We start from the raw sequence: 16,668 nt of genomic DNA on the forward strand, positions 1-16,668 counted from the left end.
TTGTATCCGATAAATTATTACTGACACAGTCATGCAGTCAACATGAGATAGCCCACGGTCCCTAGGTGCATACTATATGTTCACTGTAATATGAGCCCAGAGAACATGCTGTACTGAAGGATCCTAGCTGGCTCAGTTGGGCTTCACCAATATGGGAACAGGACACAGAGACTGGACCACATAAAAGTTTCTATAACAGTTAACTGAACAGTCCACTTACTTTCGGTGATCTATAAACACACACACAACAAATAAGGCTTACTTGGATAAAGTCATTTTACAGGAGATTTCTGGGCTGGCATTGTTATGGCGATTAATTGTCTTGTGAACGGGCGCGTTGCCAGAGCCTTTTCTACACATGCATTATGCAGTACATGTAAGTACACATATTAACACAAACGGATGAATCCTTGCACACACACACACCAACAAACACACAACCGTGAACCTTAGCCCTGCCCCGCTCCCCTGAGTCTATTTACAGAGCTCTCTCACTAAGATGTCGTGAACCAGCTGATGCTCTGGGAATGTGCAAGAATAACTGAAAGGATAGTTATTACATTGGTCACACTGGCAACCACCCTCACACATAAGATAATCAATCAAAGGATGCTCCACACAAAACGATTTCTACATTATGATGTGAAGTTCAAGAGTGTCCATGCACACTAATAAGGTGCAACCATCCTCCTACTGAATGTAACACCTCCGTTTGCTTTACAGTATTTTGTACTTAACTATTTAATACTTTTGTGTAGGACAAATGGCATTTTATCATGTGTTACATTAGATATTAACAAAACTAGTGCAGTGCCTGATGAAAACATGCCCGTTTAGAATGGGCTGATATTCGGGCTGTTGTGTTGCTGCTTGCAGCTTTCTCGAAAACCGCTCATACAATCAACTTCACACTCGACACTGCGCTTCCTTGGGTCCTCAGCAATAAACCTGTCATGACAAAGATGCCTCACTCTAAAAAGTCGCGGTTACTCACAGTCAGAAACATCGGAGAAATACACTTAGCGGAGGTCATTTCCAAATAGGCATATAGTCGGTATATAAAGTAGAGCATGGATTTAATTAGCCGGAGGTATTTTGCTGGCGGTAATGTTATTAGTGTTAAGTTAGTATAAAGTCATACACCAGGGAAATCTAGTCTTACTCACGGGGGGAAAACACACACACAGGTCGCAGCTTACTCATGCTCACAACGGTGAAATACACTCTTGTTTGATTCTGCTTACAGTTGGCTATCTGCTCATGTTGACTCCAGGGAAGTGAAAAAGTGTCTGGTTGTAATGTTAGTATATCCAGCATCCATGTAACGTAGGCTAGGTTATAACGTTAGTATGAGTCGATGAGCCGCAGCCTGCCCACTGCAGAAGTGAAGACAAATTCGGTTGTTATATTATCCATTGTTAGCGAGGTATATTCAGGATCCAGCTGCAGTTAACTGACCCACTGCAGATAATGTGCTCGATTCAGTCTGCAGAGGCCTGAAGGCCCAGATCGTGGCTGGGGCTTTAAAAAAAGTTTATTAATATTGAACGGGTCTTGTGTCCAAATTGAACCAAATTCGACAAAGCACTCCCTTGGGTCCTCAGCAATAGCGTAGGCTCGGCTATAACGTTAGTATGAGTCGATGAGCTGCAGCCTGCCCACTGCAGAATGAAGTCAAGTTTGGTTGTTATGTTATCCATTGTTAGCGAGCTAGATCTAGGATCCAGCAGCAGTTAACTGAGCCATGGTCTGCCCACTACAGATATATTGAACGGGTCGCATGTCCAAATTGAACCAAATTCGACAAAGCACTCTCTTGGGTCCTCAGCAATACACCCACCAACTGTGAAGTCGATCGAATGAGCTGTTTTCAAGATATGCAAAGGACAAACCCACATACACACAGACAGAGATTTCTCGCTTTACAGTTAGATTAAAACTTGTGAGTTATATAAGAATTCACCGCCCGTACAGTTGTCATGAAAAGGGATATTAGCTATAGAAACAAAAAACTTTTTTGTTTATCAGGCTGTAAACATTTATTTCTGCTGTAAAGTTGGGCATTTTACCATGGGGATCTATGGGGATTGACTCGCTTTTGGAGCCAGCCTCAAATGGCCATTTGAGGAACTGCAGTTTTTGGCACGTCCGTGTTGGCTTAATTTTTCAGCACCAAAGGTTTGTCGCTTGGTTTTAACGTTGGTATATCCAGTATCCAGCAGCAAAAATTAACTGCAGTCAATGAGCTGCGGCCTATAAAGGCCTGCTCCAGTTGACATGCTCGACTCAGTCCGCAGTGCCCTGAAACCACACCCCCACTGATGCAGAGAGCGCTGTTCGCTTGTTTTGTCAAGGTTTATTCATATTCAACGTGTCACGTGTCCAAATTTTGAAACTGCACGTCACAGACAGATATTCCTAGCTTTATAGTTAAATAAAATGACACGGTCAACATTAAATTTTTTTTTGCTTCAGGAAGGAAATAATGTAAAGGGAGCTTTTAATCATTACTTTATTGTTCCATCAAACTGTAACAAATTGAATCCGTTTAATGTCAGCGCCATTGTTTCCTCATGTGTATGCAAATTATTTTCTTTCTAATTGCTATAATGCACCATGACGAAATATGGAACATCTGGGGGTCTGCTACAGACTATGTCTCTACCAGCAATTTTGTGTTTTCCAAGTGATTTAAATTGCAATAATCATTAGCAAAGCAACGACATTCCCCAGTGCCTCGTGGCTAAATGAAACTGAGAGCGACTTAGCATTGCAAAATGATCCAATCCTTTCAAATGTAAATTCAATTTATTGTTCGCAAATAAAAGAATATTATTTCACGGCTCTGGGGCACCAGCAATATAAACAATACAGCGCTAATATAAGGGGAAATTATTTGCACTTTTGATGTAATTATGCCATTTATATTCTACAACCAACAGGTGTTAAATGAAAAATTGAGGAACAGATTTTACATTGTATTGGTGTACAGCAGTTATAGTGCTGGTTATTACAGAGATATATTGTAGACTTGGCCCAAGAGATCTATTAAAAGAGCAAGCTGCCTGGCATCAATTCTAGGCTTATTTCTATATTCTGCAGCTTACAGATTGAACCTGTGCTTGAGGTGTTAAGTCAAATACCCTGAATAACGTCGACATGTGAAAACAAATACACAGAGGTCAAAATTGTTCAAACTGTGTCTTGATTTTATACAAATACCAATTTCATTTATCTTTGCCCAGTAATAGTAGACATGTCAACAGGAGCTGGAAGCTGTGTGTGTGTTTATCTTCTTCTCTTCCAACTAAATCCTTTTTATAGGAGTGTCCTCCCACGAGCCTCAGCAGGTTTAGCAGGTGTTAACCTCTCTCTGGGAGGCTCCCTCCCGAGGCAACACACAGTCTAGCAGAGCAACACTTCTCATTCCCTTAGCAGCTTGCAGTCTGCCAATCACACAGGTGGAGATGATGGACAGGCAAGATGAGTCTCCCTCAGTCCCTAAGTGATATTACTTTCTGCTCCTGTTCAGCAGAAACCCACACTGTCTTTCCAGTGAGGTCACAAGGTGGCTCGTCAACAACGTGTCCACTTTTTATCCACTTTGTTATTCTATTTCTTATGCAGTCATATATATGCATTGGTTATTAATAATGCATAGATGTGTTGTGCATGCCCCAAGGTTATGGTGCATTCACATGTTTTGCACTTTTAGGACTAACCAATGAGCACAGATTTCCACAGCAATTGTTATTTCCACAATAGGTAGACCATTGAATCGCCAATAAAGGGCTTGATATAACTCCATGGTAATCTTTGAGACAATGGTTTGTGGTGCTGTTGGGTTATTAGTGTGTACGCCTCTTAGAATATAACAAATTTACAAGAGCTGTTGTGTTATATTACATTATATTGTAAAGCACTCCTGTTATTTTGTCCACCCTCTGTACAGTTCGGGTACTATGATTCAACGCATGAGCACAGAATAACTATTTTCTAGGACGCTTGCCCATTATGTGACAATAAATTTGATGCCAAAATGATTTAATTGTTTCTACCTGCTCTTAAGCTACCGATACTTACCCAAAATATCTCTGTGTGTCTGTGTAAATGTTTGGTTCTCAAAAGTGTATTTTGGCCTTAAAGGTCACCTATTATGCAAAATGCACTTTTCCATGTCTTTTAAACATCAATATCTGTCCCCAGTGTGTCTACAGGCCACCATAGTATCATAAAAGACCATCCTCTCTCTTTTTCTCCTCCTCCGTTTGTCCGGAAATGGGTGCAGAAAAAAAATTCGCTTTTTTCCTTGTATTCTGACGTCATTAGAGAATGCAAGCCACGTGAGGGTTTCCTGGTCGAACCAGAGAGAACCTTCAGTAGCTGACCCCGCCCCACAGCGCGTCACTGTCTCTCCTCCTCAACCTAACTTGAGCAAAGTAGCTCCTACAGTTAGTCTGCAAGAACCAGCAGAACAGGCTTCATGTACTCCCATCATCTAAATATAACATGTTCTTTCACAAAGGCTTTATGTAATTACACTGTTTAAACAGATGATATTTATATATTATATATATTTGATGTCATGCATGTAGCAGAATACAGGTAGTAAATAGTGACTTGTAAGCAACACAACACATTTCTGTTTCACAGTCAAACTTTATTTGAGTAGACAGATGACAATATTAATTATTCACAGCATTTGTAATCATCTCACCTGTTAGTTAGTTATGTTAACATGGTACAGGAGAAAGTCTTCAGCTCTGGTAAACTATGGTAAGCTAAGCTCTGGTGGTCTGTAGTCATGGTAACACAGAGACAGCTACTACTGTAAATAATATACCATTACTCTGATCTTCCATACATTTATCTTTTAGCAGAAATAATGAACTGACTACTGTTTCACATCTTCTATTTTCCACCCTGATGGTCGCTGTGTTTACACACCATGTCATAGCGGTAGCATGTAGCTAACCCGTTAGCATGTAGCTACATGCTACCGGGTTAGCTCTGTATTTCCATGTAAACAGAGCCATCTGCTCTCAGCTGTCTGCTCTCCTCTGGGATGATTCTGTCGGTCATTTCTCACAGATGGATCTGTAAAGACAGACGTAAAACAGAGTGTATGTTTACGGTTTACAGAGTTGATGCATAAGGTAAACACTGAGTTAACTAACAGAGCTATAAACAGCATTATTTACCTGAGAGAAACCGTCAGGAAAACCTGGAATCTGGACCGCAGATGTTGATCATGTGTCGCCGATTTCTGATCAGATTCCTCCGGTAACGTGCGCTGGGTGAAGTTTCTGGTTTATAAACTTTAAAGTGGTTTATAAACTTTATTCTAGCTGCTATCTCTCCACTTGTCTCTCTCTCTCTCTCTCTAGAGAGAGAGAGAGAGAGAGACAAGTGGAGAGATAGCAGCTAGAATAAAGAAGAGAAGCTCTCTCTCTCTCTCTCTCTCTAGAGAGAGAGAGAGAGCTTCTCCGGGAGGGAGGGGGAGGGTGACGCTGTTGTTGAGGACGTTTGATTGACAGAAAACGCTGACCAATCAGAGCAGAGTGGGAGGAGACAGAGGCTACAGACACAGAAATCAGCACTTTTGGAAATGGGCTGAAACAGAGGTTATAGAGACATGCTGGAATGCATGATCGGATTGTTTTTTTGAAAAAAAAACTTCAGAGACATGGTTTGGAGGTGTCTGAGACCTATAATAACTAGTTTAAATGGAGTATAATATGTGACCTTTAACACTGTGTCAGCTCTCTGTCTTGTTATTGTCTGACAACTGCAGTAATGATGCCTAATAATTGTGGGAGGACATTCATAAATATAGCCACCGTCTTGGGAGTCTTGGAAAAGTTTGTCCTAATTTTCAGAAAGTGCCTGCTGCACAGAAAGTAAGACAAATCAGTGCAGTGCTCATAGTTTATGAGCTAATCTTATGTCATCATACTGGGAAATGCAATAAAATTACCACCACAATGCAGCTGTAGACATTTTGCTAAGGGGTCTGTATTCGTGGCTATTATTAAATGTGAACTAACTAAACTAAGTTTTTAATTTGCTTGTCTTTCTTTAAGTCTTGTGTCTTGATACAGTCAGACATTTCTAATACCTTTAGGTTTCATGTCCATGCAGTACAAGCTTCGGTTTTCTCACAGTTAAAAAAATATACAGGAACTGCAGTCCACAATCACAAAAATAAGCCGATAGATAGAAGCATAGCATCTAATTGTATATGACATGTATTGATTTTTCACCATCTTATTAGTCGAAGTACACAAACCTACATGTTGTTGAGTTATCACAGCAGACAGACAGATAAAAATCGAGGAGTGCATAGATTTTGTGCATCACGAGCAGTTAATGGAATTCAAAAAGCAAGCTGGAGAGAGTAATATCTAATATCGGATTCTATCTAATCCAATTCTCTCTGGTTACAGAGAATACCATGTGCTTCTATGGTTATTTTTAGCATCATTCACACATTATTTTGCATCCAGGCTTGCAGAGAGGTTTGCGGCCATGCTTCCATTCAGCTAACACTGAACCTTTCAAAGTCGATGCTCTCATGGCTGAAATTATATTTTTTTAATTAGCAAACCTCACACTCAACCCCCACTTATCTTTAGATCAGATGATTCGATTTTTTTTTACATTTTTAGTGGTCAATTGGTTGCACTCTTGGGAATACGCAGGTCTGATCGTTGTACATAATGGCACAGAGCTGGAGAAGAGCTGATTCAGTGGTGTGGTAGAGGTGCTGCTTTGACAACTCTTGGCTTGTTTGACAACTCTGCATTTCCCATGTACCATTAGTGCACTATTGGCTGTACTCCTACTGTAGCAGTGGGTGTCACAGTGTACTGGCTGCATCGTTACTGTACATCCATTAGTCTTGTGGGATAAAAAGTTGTAAATGTGTCTGAAAGTATCCCTGCTGTGAATCTGACATGTCATACATTATGAACATATAAAGTTTCATTACATTTTAATTAGTATTGAAACATTGCAATAATCATCAGTCATATGATATAAATATGATCATTATCAGGGTCAACATAATTACATGTTGTTAATGGAAATACCTGAAAGGGATTGGATAGATAGAGTCTAATGGTCACTCTGCATGACATCTATCCACTGAAGCCACTAGTGTTACAACACTGAGTCAAAGTGAGAACTCTGAAAACATCAGACAAGTCTAACTGCCGATGGCTATTTATCTTATTTTGTTCTTTATTTTTCATTAGATATAATAGGGTGACCAAAAGAAAATACTGAAAAAAACACTTTTAACCCAGCTCACATAGTGGTTGCAGTATACATTTCCAAGACGTTCACAAGAAAAGGCATATGAATGCCATGATAACGCGCAAGGCATTTAGTGTGCAATAAGAATCTCTCTGATCTTGCTTTTGGCATGTCATTTGTACACCATGTACTGACTAATGTAAATGCTCTGCGTGAATATGCTACCCTTAGAGCTAGTGACGTAGAATAAAAAGTGAGAAAGACTGCTTATAGTAAGCAGAAGGGGAGGTGGGTGGGTCCAATAAATACAGGACTTTAAACCAAAAGAACACTGTTTTGTTTTGTTAATTACGTTAGTGACGTTTGTGACGTGTTTTCCATAGTTGTTATATTGTTTCTGTACATATTTTACTTAGTTTACGTACTTATTTTAAGCCCAACCATGACATTTTTCCTAAACCTAACTAACTGGTTTTGTTGCGTGGAGAACAAATGACATGCAAAAAGTCTAAATTGCGTCCTCCTGACACACGCAATGTCCATGTAATGCATGCAATTTACACACCTTCCCATGAGACTGAGCTGACATTTCACATCGAAGACATGTGCTGTATATTGTAAAATAGTTTATTACTGTGTTTTGCTCCTGAAATTGCTTTGCCAATTCTCTTTGATGATAACCAATGACATTGTGTGATTGTGTCTGACAGGACTCACTCACTTCCAATGCTCCCACTGTCATAATGTGGCACAGCACAGTATGAGAAATGTATGTCTTTGTGTTTTGGCCTGTACATTAAGTTGGATAATTAGCAACAAACAGCTGGAAGAAGCTGAGCTCAGCATTATATTTCTGTCTCTCTCTCTCTCTGCAGGCATAGCATGCCGCAAAACCAAGAGAGAGACAGATACTTTTTGTCTTAGCTCAGCAACAAAGTCAAGGGATAGTAAGTGGATACCTGGAGGTTCAATCATCACATCACATAACAGCAATAGGCTCTTTTGATAAGGATACAGTATAACTGGGGTTATACAAAGCAACCAGCCATACCGCCAGGATCCCAGAGATCATTATACCACTCCAAGAAATCTCCAAGTCAAACCTGATTGTTACATGCTGACCAGTTTGATGTATGAAAGATAGTTAGGACACATGACTGTTTAAAGAACCAGTGTGTAACATCTGGAGGCATCTAGCGGTGAGGTTACCAGCCACTCCCGTGTTATAAGCCTGTAGAAGAACTACGGTGGCCGACGTGAAAACACAAATAGCCCTCTCTAGAGCCAGTTGTGAGAGTAGTGTAGGTCATTTGGAGAATAGCAAGTGAGTGGTGAAGCAAGAGTGAGAGAGCGTGGCGGCGGATGTGTGTGAGGGAACACATGAGCTAGTGGAGCAGAAGACAGAGTTAGTTTAGCTTTGAGAATATCAAGTGAATGTTCAGTGGAAGTTGCAGTTTGGGCAGAAATAAATGCTGCAGCTCCTCAAGACCAACAGAGGTTTCCCGTGTCTTGTTTACTGGCAGCTAAGTGTAGTGACGGGGGTTAACACAGTGGTTTATCTGTTCTGGGCTACTGTACAAACATGGTGGCCGGCTCTATGAAGAGAGTACCCGCTCCTTATGTAGATAGAAACAGTTCATTCTAAAGTAACGAAAACAAAACAATTCTTAATTTAAGGTGATTATACACTAAAGAAAACATACTTAATATTATATTCCATTTCTGCCAATAGATCCCCCTAATTGTTTCACACTGGTGCTTGAATTCTTGCCTCACCTTTTTCAGGTGTTGTTTTTACCCTCCTCAGGGTCACAGGGGAATAGAGCCGTGCCACGTATGTTTTACACTACACAGGTGAAAAGCAACAAAACAACTTGGGTTCATCATGGTGCACACACACCATATGGTCACCTGACAGTTGTCCCACATGAAAAGCAGTTTATATACGTGAATTTCCTTTTCTCTCTCTCAAATGCTTAGTTATAGACACACTATTTAAAAGGAGCAGAAATCAGTGATTTCATCAGTGAAATCGAGTAGATTGTTATCTGACAAAGAAAGACGGTGAATGAAAAAGCAGTAATAACATGGATTAAAATACCTTGATCATGCTGTGCGAGCGAGCAATGTTTTGTCATAACTGTCCGGTTTCACCTCATTTAACAGGTAAGCCGTTGTGCATTAAATATATTGGCCTCAGTCAAATTGAAAAGGGAATAATTATAAAGTGTAGGGTATTAACTCCACAAGCGTGAAAACACTGGGGATGCTGATAAAGTCTATCAGTCTAATTAAAGTTGTACACTGAACAGTTCCTGTTAAATTCTGTCCTCAGTTTCCCATCACGGCTGGATGTGTGTTCTTCTCTTATTCCCTCTGGACAGCCATCACAGTTAGAGCATTTTGTTGGCTCGCCTTGGATCCTTCCTATTTATCTCCTCATGTGGTATCAGTAGTGTCTTATGGGAAATTGTGAGTCTTGTGTGTCCTTACTTATCACTTCAAAGTGTCGTCTTGTAAATGAGTGCTACAAACATTTTGAAGCATGCTCTAAGTATGATGATGATGATGATGATGAGGAGGAGGATGATTCAGATATGCAGGAGTAAACAGGTCAGTTAGTCACGTGTATGCATATGTGATGTACATTATAATAAAGTGAGTGGGTGGCGTCGTACCCAAGCGTGATACTAGCCAATCTGTTGAGGTTAAAAACATCAAACTGTCATGATGACACCTACATACTCTCCCTTTGCCTACGTCTGGGTCACGTGTTATTTTTTGTTATCTTGGCTGTACCTCACCTGCCCACGAGGCCCCTTTGGTGAGCTTCCTACACACCTGCTTCCCATCAACTGTTTACCCCTGTGACCCGCTACCTGCCTGCACAGCTGCCCCTCACTGGCTCATTATATTACCTGTAACTATATACAGGCGTCTGTTTCCAGAGGGACTTGTCACATCATCCAAGCTGCCTCAGTGTTGTAGCCATTCTAATCACCTTGCATGTTATCTGCTTATGTGATATCATGTTGTCTGTGTTCTACTTCCCTGCTGATTCGAACTGAGCTATGTTTGTCTGATACTGCCCACCCATCAACTGTAAACCAGACTAACAGCTGTTTAACTTCATCTGCACTTGTCTCACAAGTTTGCTTTTGGCTACAAGTTCTCCCTTCCTGTATCACACAGCTCCAGAATAATTTGGGTATACGAAAGACAATTGCTGTATTTGAAACCGCCTACTACATACTACCGACAAACTCAGTATGCAGTATATAGCACATACTGTGTTCCTCATTAGTATGCAATAACTGTTAAAGTGATTCATTTTGCAGTATGTTAGACCAGGCTCTAGCTTTACCGAACTCGTACCACTATTGCAACACTATTGCTTTTATTTGGTTTGTTTATGATCATTGTTTGCTTTAAGGAATACTGCATTGTTTAGCTCCATCAAAACAAACCATCCGTCAACAGGGAAATAAAAACCTCGTCTACGAGACCGGCCTCTTGAGGGAGCTTCAGCCGGCTAATAGCGGGTCAGTGAGTGTGACTGCCCGGATAGCGAGGTAACAACCCCGGCAGGCACTGGCTAGCTGTCGCCATCAACTTTCGGAAAACTGCCAATATTCAAAATCTACAGTTGCTTTCTCGCCTCAAAAATTCTCAGAAGTGGGGTGCTTCAGTAGCTCACCTGATAGAGCAGGCACCCCATGTACCAGTGCTCAGTCCTTACCGCAGAAGCCCAGGGATAGAATCCGAATCCGCGGCCCTTTGCTGCATGTCATCCCCTCTCTCTCCCCCTTTCATAACTATCACTGTCAAATAAAGGCAACAAAGCTCCAAAAAATAATCTTTAAAAAAATCAGAAGTGAATTTAGTGATGAAATAGCTACGCATTTTTTTTTTTTTTTAAAACTGCTGTTGTTGTAGCCGTAGACTGTGCTGTTGCAGCGCTTTGCATTGTGGGATACAGTAGACAAAGTAAACTGCACCGATGCATACTGGAGTGGCCAAATCAGTATGTACTACTAGTATAGTATTTGGTTTCGGATATAGCCAAGGTGCCATAAAACTGCTGACTTGGTTGTTCTGAAAGGTGAAAAAACTCCCTCTGTCAGTTTGCCTCAGATACAAGCATGACTGCATAGCTATGCAAGAGATGGCTTCTGATGGGATTCAACTACTAAGAGAGGGGAGGATGTATAATGTACTGTTACCACAGTCCTGGGGTTTTTATAGGGCCACGATGATCCTCTTTTCAGACTTCAATCTCAACACATTTCAACAATCAATCATACCAAGGGAGCGAGTGTGATGAGCATACAGTTAAAGGTCATTATCAGCATACGTGACCACTAAACATAAAAAAAACTGTTGCCTCTTATTTTTAAATTAACTGACATAAACATTTAAGGGCTGTAAAGAAAATTAAATATTTTTTTACTTGTCGATTTCTGTGATATTTGCCTTAATTAAAGTAAAACACTGTGATTTAGTGGTTTCTGTCAGACTTGTAAATCGTAATATACCAAAAATGCATGCAGCCTGCCTGGTGTATCTAAATTTAACATTTTTAGTTCCACGAGCGGTGCCATCATCCATACATGTATGGTCACACAAATCCCAGCCTGAGAAGCCTCTATTGGCTTTATGGTGAATTTGTCTCAGTGTGTTGCCTGAGTGTATTTTTTTTCTCTCTTACTTACAGTTTTTTCTTCTTACCCCCTCCCCCCACACACTAACACCCTACATTATTCTGTTCATCATATACACAGCACAATCTCTCTCTCACTATCTCTCACACACACACATCAAAATATCTAGAATTGGCTCTGCCTTTGTGCCTTTTGTTTTTTGAGACCCGATGCTCAAACCCTCAAGGCCTCTCTTTTAGCCAAAGAGAAAAATAAAGGCAGAGAAAGAGCAATTGAGATGAGAGAAAACACCATCCCGTCCTCCTCCTCTTCTCTGCACAGCTCCTCTACGAACCACACTTTGTTTGATTCAAAGAATGCTGAGAGGCTCGGGCAGCAGATGTGAGATTTTCGGGGAAAATAACGAGTAATGAATCTCTTCAACACTCATCTAGTCACATATATGCTGTTCGCATGCCTGTGGCTGATGGATCCATTTGTCAAAGTGGTGCTTCCTATTCTCTCTCTTATGTCTGCACTTAAAAGGAACATTCAGAAAATCCCATCTATTCCTTTCACGATTGTGAGCCAGTATTTTTCACATTAACAAGACTTTGTATTCTGTAATTAATTTGATTCACACTCTCTCTGATAAGCTAGTAATTACAATGGAACTGGGAGATTTGTTTGGTTTTTGCGTGATGATGATGATCCTTTATGTTGTTGAACATGTCGAAAACCAAAGGAAACATTTTTTGACATATCCATCTCAAGGATTCACTCAGTGTGAAACACATGTTTAGGGGATCATTACCACCAAGACACCAAAGCCCTGAAACGAATTAATTGAATTGTGCAGCAGCAGCAGAGGCAAAGCCACAGTTTTATTGAGATTATCTGCTCAGCATTGCAAAGCCAAAGGCAGAAACTCCCACCATTTCTGTGACCAAAGGAAACATGGAATGAAAAAGGGATCCATGAAACAATAAATACGTCTCATTACAGATGCAACTGATGATAGAGGACAAAATCAATCAGAATTTATGTAGGGATAGCCAAGGGAACCGGCCCATTTGCATTTAAACGAACACCAATATAAAATGGAAAAGAGGTCACCAAACTCGAATTTAACAAAGCATCCAACTTGTAATTGTATATAGCAAACATACATATCTGTAACATTGTATCTTATTCATCACACACATACACATATATATATATATATATAAAACATACATGTATTTTTGGTTTCTATATATTTAACTCAACAAAATGTTTCAAGGTTTTGCAAACTTGTGAAGAATATTTTATCAGAATAGCATATAATTTAGGTGATATTACCAGCCAGCTCACACTATGGCATATGAATGACACGATAATTCGTAAGTCATTTTGTGTGCAATAAGAACGTCATTCTTGCTTTTGGCATGTCATTTGTACGCCATGTAGTCTGTGTTGACTGCAATGTAAGCGCATCCGCGTGAATAGATAGATAGATAGTAACTTTATTGATCCCGAGGGAAGTTTCCAGCATCCCAGTTCCATAGTGCAAACATATTAGAATATGCTACGCTAGTGACGTAGAATAAAAATGTGAGAAAGACTGCTTACAAACAAACATAGGACTTTCAACCTTTGTGTCCAAAAGTGTTCTTGACTTATTTTGAAGATACGATCGTGACATTTGTGACGTACTTTTTAGTGACATTTGTAACATGTTTTCCATACTTCTGTTACTTTGTTTTTGTACATATTTTACTTAGTTTCCGTAGCCCAACCATGATGTTTTTCCTAAACTAAGTGTTTTTTTACCTAATCCTAACTGCTGCTGTTACTGTATTTTTGTTACGTGACGTAAAAATGACAACCAAAATGAGGCGTACAAATGACAAAAAGGCTAAAATGTGTCTTCATGATACGCGGAATTTCCTTGTAATGTTGTGTTATTTATAAGCCTTCCCATGAGATTGGGTTGGATATTTCATAAAATAACAAACTGCATGCTTTCTTTTGTGCATCATATACATGTGTGTACACACTTGAGTCTTCAAGCTTGAAAATCCAAACACAGCCTTAATATTCCAAACCAACTATGGTTCAAAACAGCACAGTCACAAAACCAGCCAATCACAGAGGTTGTTCACTCTCCCAGAACAGCTGGCCCCTTTTCAGTCCTGATACTGACTGATATCACTGCTGCCTTTGGCACACTGAACAATCAGACTTTTCTCTCTGTGCTAGCATGAATAGGTATCAGTATGGCAATGGTTTCAATCCTCCATCATCAGTTGCTTCTGACAAGTGATGTAGAAAGAAACACACACTGATGTCCCATGAGGTTCAGTGGGGGGTGGGACCCCTCCTTTCCTCCCTGTACACGCAATCTCTTGGTGATGTAATCATGAAACATGGTTTTCCATCCATATGCTGATGACACTAGGCAGCATCGCAAGTGTCTGCATGTCTGGCAGACTACTGGATGATGGCTCAACAATTTTAGCTCATTCCAGCCAAGACTGAGTTGCTTCTCATCCCAAGAAAAGGCTGTTCTTCTATTAATCTCTTCATTTCAGAGGAGGAAGTCACGGACACCAATATGTACCAATGATGATTGATTGATTAGCTGATTGATTCAAATTAGGCATGAATTAAATTGGGAATAAACTCTTTTAATCCTGTGTGCATCATGAATTAATGATTTTCTGGCTGATGGAAATTCATAAAGGAATTTCAAAAATTGTGTAAACATCATTCAAATCACCATCCTCATGCATGTACACATACATAATATTGGTCTTTAATCACTCTAAGGACACTGCCCCAATGTTGTTGATCTGTTGAGCCAGCAGCTGCTAAATCGAAAAATACAGCAGTCCATGAGCAAAAAATAATGAGTTAGAGATGCACAGAGAGAGACATGAAGAGACGGTGAGAGTAAAGAACATAGGACACATATTAGGAAGTAGTTTACAGTGAAAGAAGACAGCAAGGAGAGAATAGGAAAATGATTACAGAATAAAAAACGGAGAGGAGGTTGAGTAGAAAAGATGCTGGAGCGTTAATGGATGGTGTGGAGGAGGCTGACAGAACGGGAGTTGAAGAGAAGAAATGGGCGAAGAGTGCCTTCTGTCTTTTACAGTTGCCATGGACACCAAGAAAGCTGACTTACTGCTGTGTGAAGATTTTTTTGAATGGAAAACACACACACACACACACGCACACACACACACGATTACCACACATTTACTGCCATCATAACCACCATCAACTACTTGTCTTTCCACTCACAAAACTCCCACCTCCTTAACCGTTCTAAGAGGACAAGAGGACAGGTATTTTATAACGTGCTAACCACATTTACATGTTCTCTTTGGGGCTCTCTGGGATAACGAGGACCGGAGGGATGTGTCTCGTGGTTAACCGGGCCTTGGTGTGATCAAAGGAACATTGAGACTGTCAGAATCTTCTGTTCCTCCGACCAAGAGTACCTCATGCTACAGTGTCAGCCCTTTTGGTTACCCCAGGAGTTCACATTGGTCACTATTGCAAGTGTTTATAGTCCCCCAACAGGCGGACACGAACACAGCGCTCAGGGAATTACACAGAGCAGGAGACTGGAGACCGCACCTATCGTTGCTGGGAACATTAACCAGGCCAATCTCAGGAAGGTATTATCAAAACTGCACCAACACATCCAGTTTTAACACACATGTGGTGAAAACATACTGGATCACTGCTACATCCTGTTCCACCATTGGCTACAAAGCCCTCACCCGCCCACCATTCGGCAAATAAGATCACTCCTCCATCCTCTTCCTCCCCGCCTATAGGTAGAGGCTGAAATGGCAAGCGCCAGTCTATAGGACCATACACCCCTGGTCAGACCAATCGGACGGCATCCTACAGGGTTGTTTCGATCACGTGGACTAGGAGACGTTCCAAGACAGCAAAGGACAATATCAACAACTACACAGACAGTCACCAGCTTCATTAAAGGGCAGGGTCCATTATTTTTGAGGTTTTTATATCATTATATTAAATAATTCAGTATCAAAATACTATTTTTTCAAGCCCTTTAAAATATTTTTTCCACGTGGCCTCACGTAGGTTTTTGCATGATGACGCTGCTACATGTTCAGTATACATACAGCCTTATCTCGCCGTCAGACAGCCTGTTCCAACAGTAACTGTAGCCGTTATATGTCTTCAAGACCAGACCAGACTCAATTCACAAAACAGTCATATTTTATCTTGCAGAAAGCGGAAGTGCAATCAAATCCCAGTGCAATATTCATCGCCTTGAATGCAATGTGTTTATATTTACTATCTATTTTTTATTGTTTAATGGATATTCTTTATTGCTTCTTATATTTTGTTATTTTTTATTTTATATGTCTTTTTATATTTACAATTTACGTCTTTTCAGTTATGGCACCTCCCAGCAAATGTATTTCACACGATTGTACTTGTATGACAAACATCTTGAATCTTGAATCTCATGCATAGAGAAGTCTTTTAGGATGCCTGCCAGGCTCTCATTATCACAAGGTAGGAGAGCACAATGTGCCATTTGTAAGACAGCAGAGCAAAGAGATAAACGCACACAGGGCACAGCTCATTAGAAGAAGTGTTTATCTTTGATGGGAGATGACTGCTGGGCTTTTTGTTGGTGGAACAAGCATGAAAATCACCCAGCATTCCCATTTATCTGTAATTTTGCATCCCCTCATCCTTTTCTCTTATCTCTTTCTCAATTTTTCCCTTTTGAAAT

General features: G+C 40.4%; 1 long non-coding RNA gene across 2 annotated transcripts in view; it reads right to left on the reverse strand.

Annotated features, from left to right (window-relative positions):
- Nucleotides 1–16,668, reverse strand: part of LOC141754602 (uncharacterized) — a 479,452-nt gene that overhangs the window by 21,524 nt on the left and 441,260 nt on the right. The gene's annotated exons all lie outside the window — the stretch shown is intronic.

This window comes from Sebastes fasciatus, chromosome 2 (genome assembly GCF_043250625.1).
Source record: "Sebastes fasciatus isolate fSebFas1 chromosome 2, fSebFas1.pri, whole genome shotgun sequence".
NCBI classification, from domain to species: domain Eukaryota; kingdom Metazoa; phylum Chordata; class Actinopteri; order Perciformes; family Sebastidae; genus Sebastes; species Sebastes fasciatus.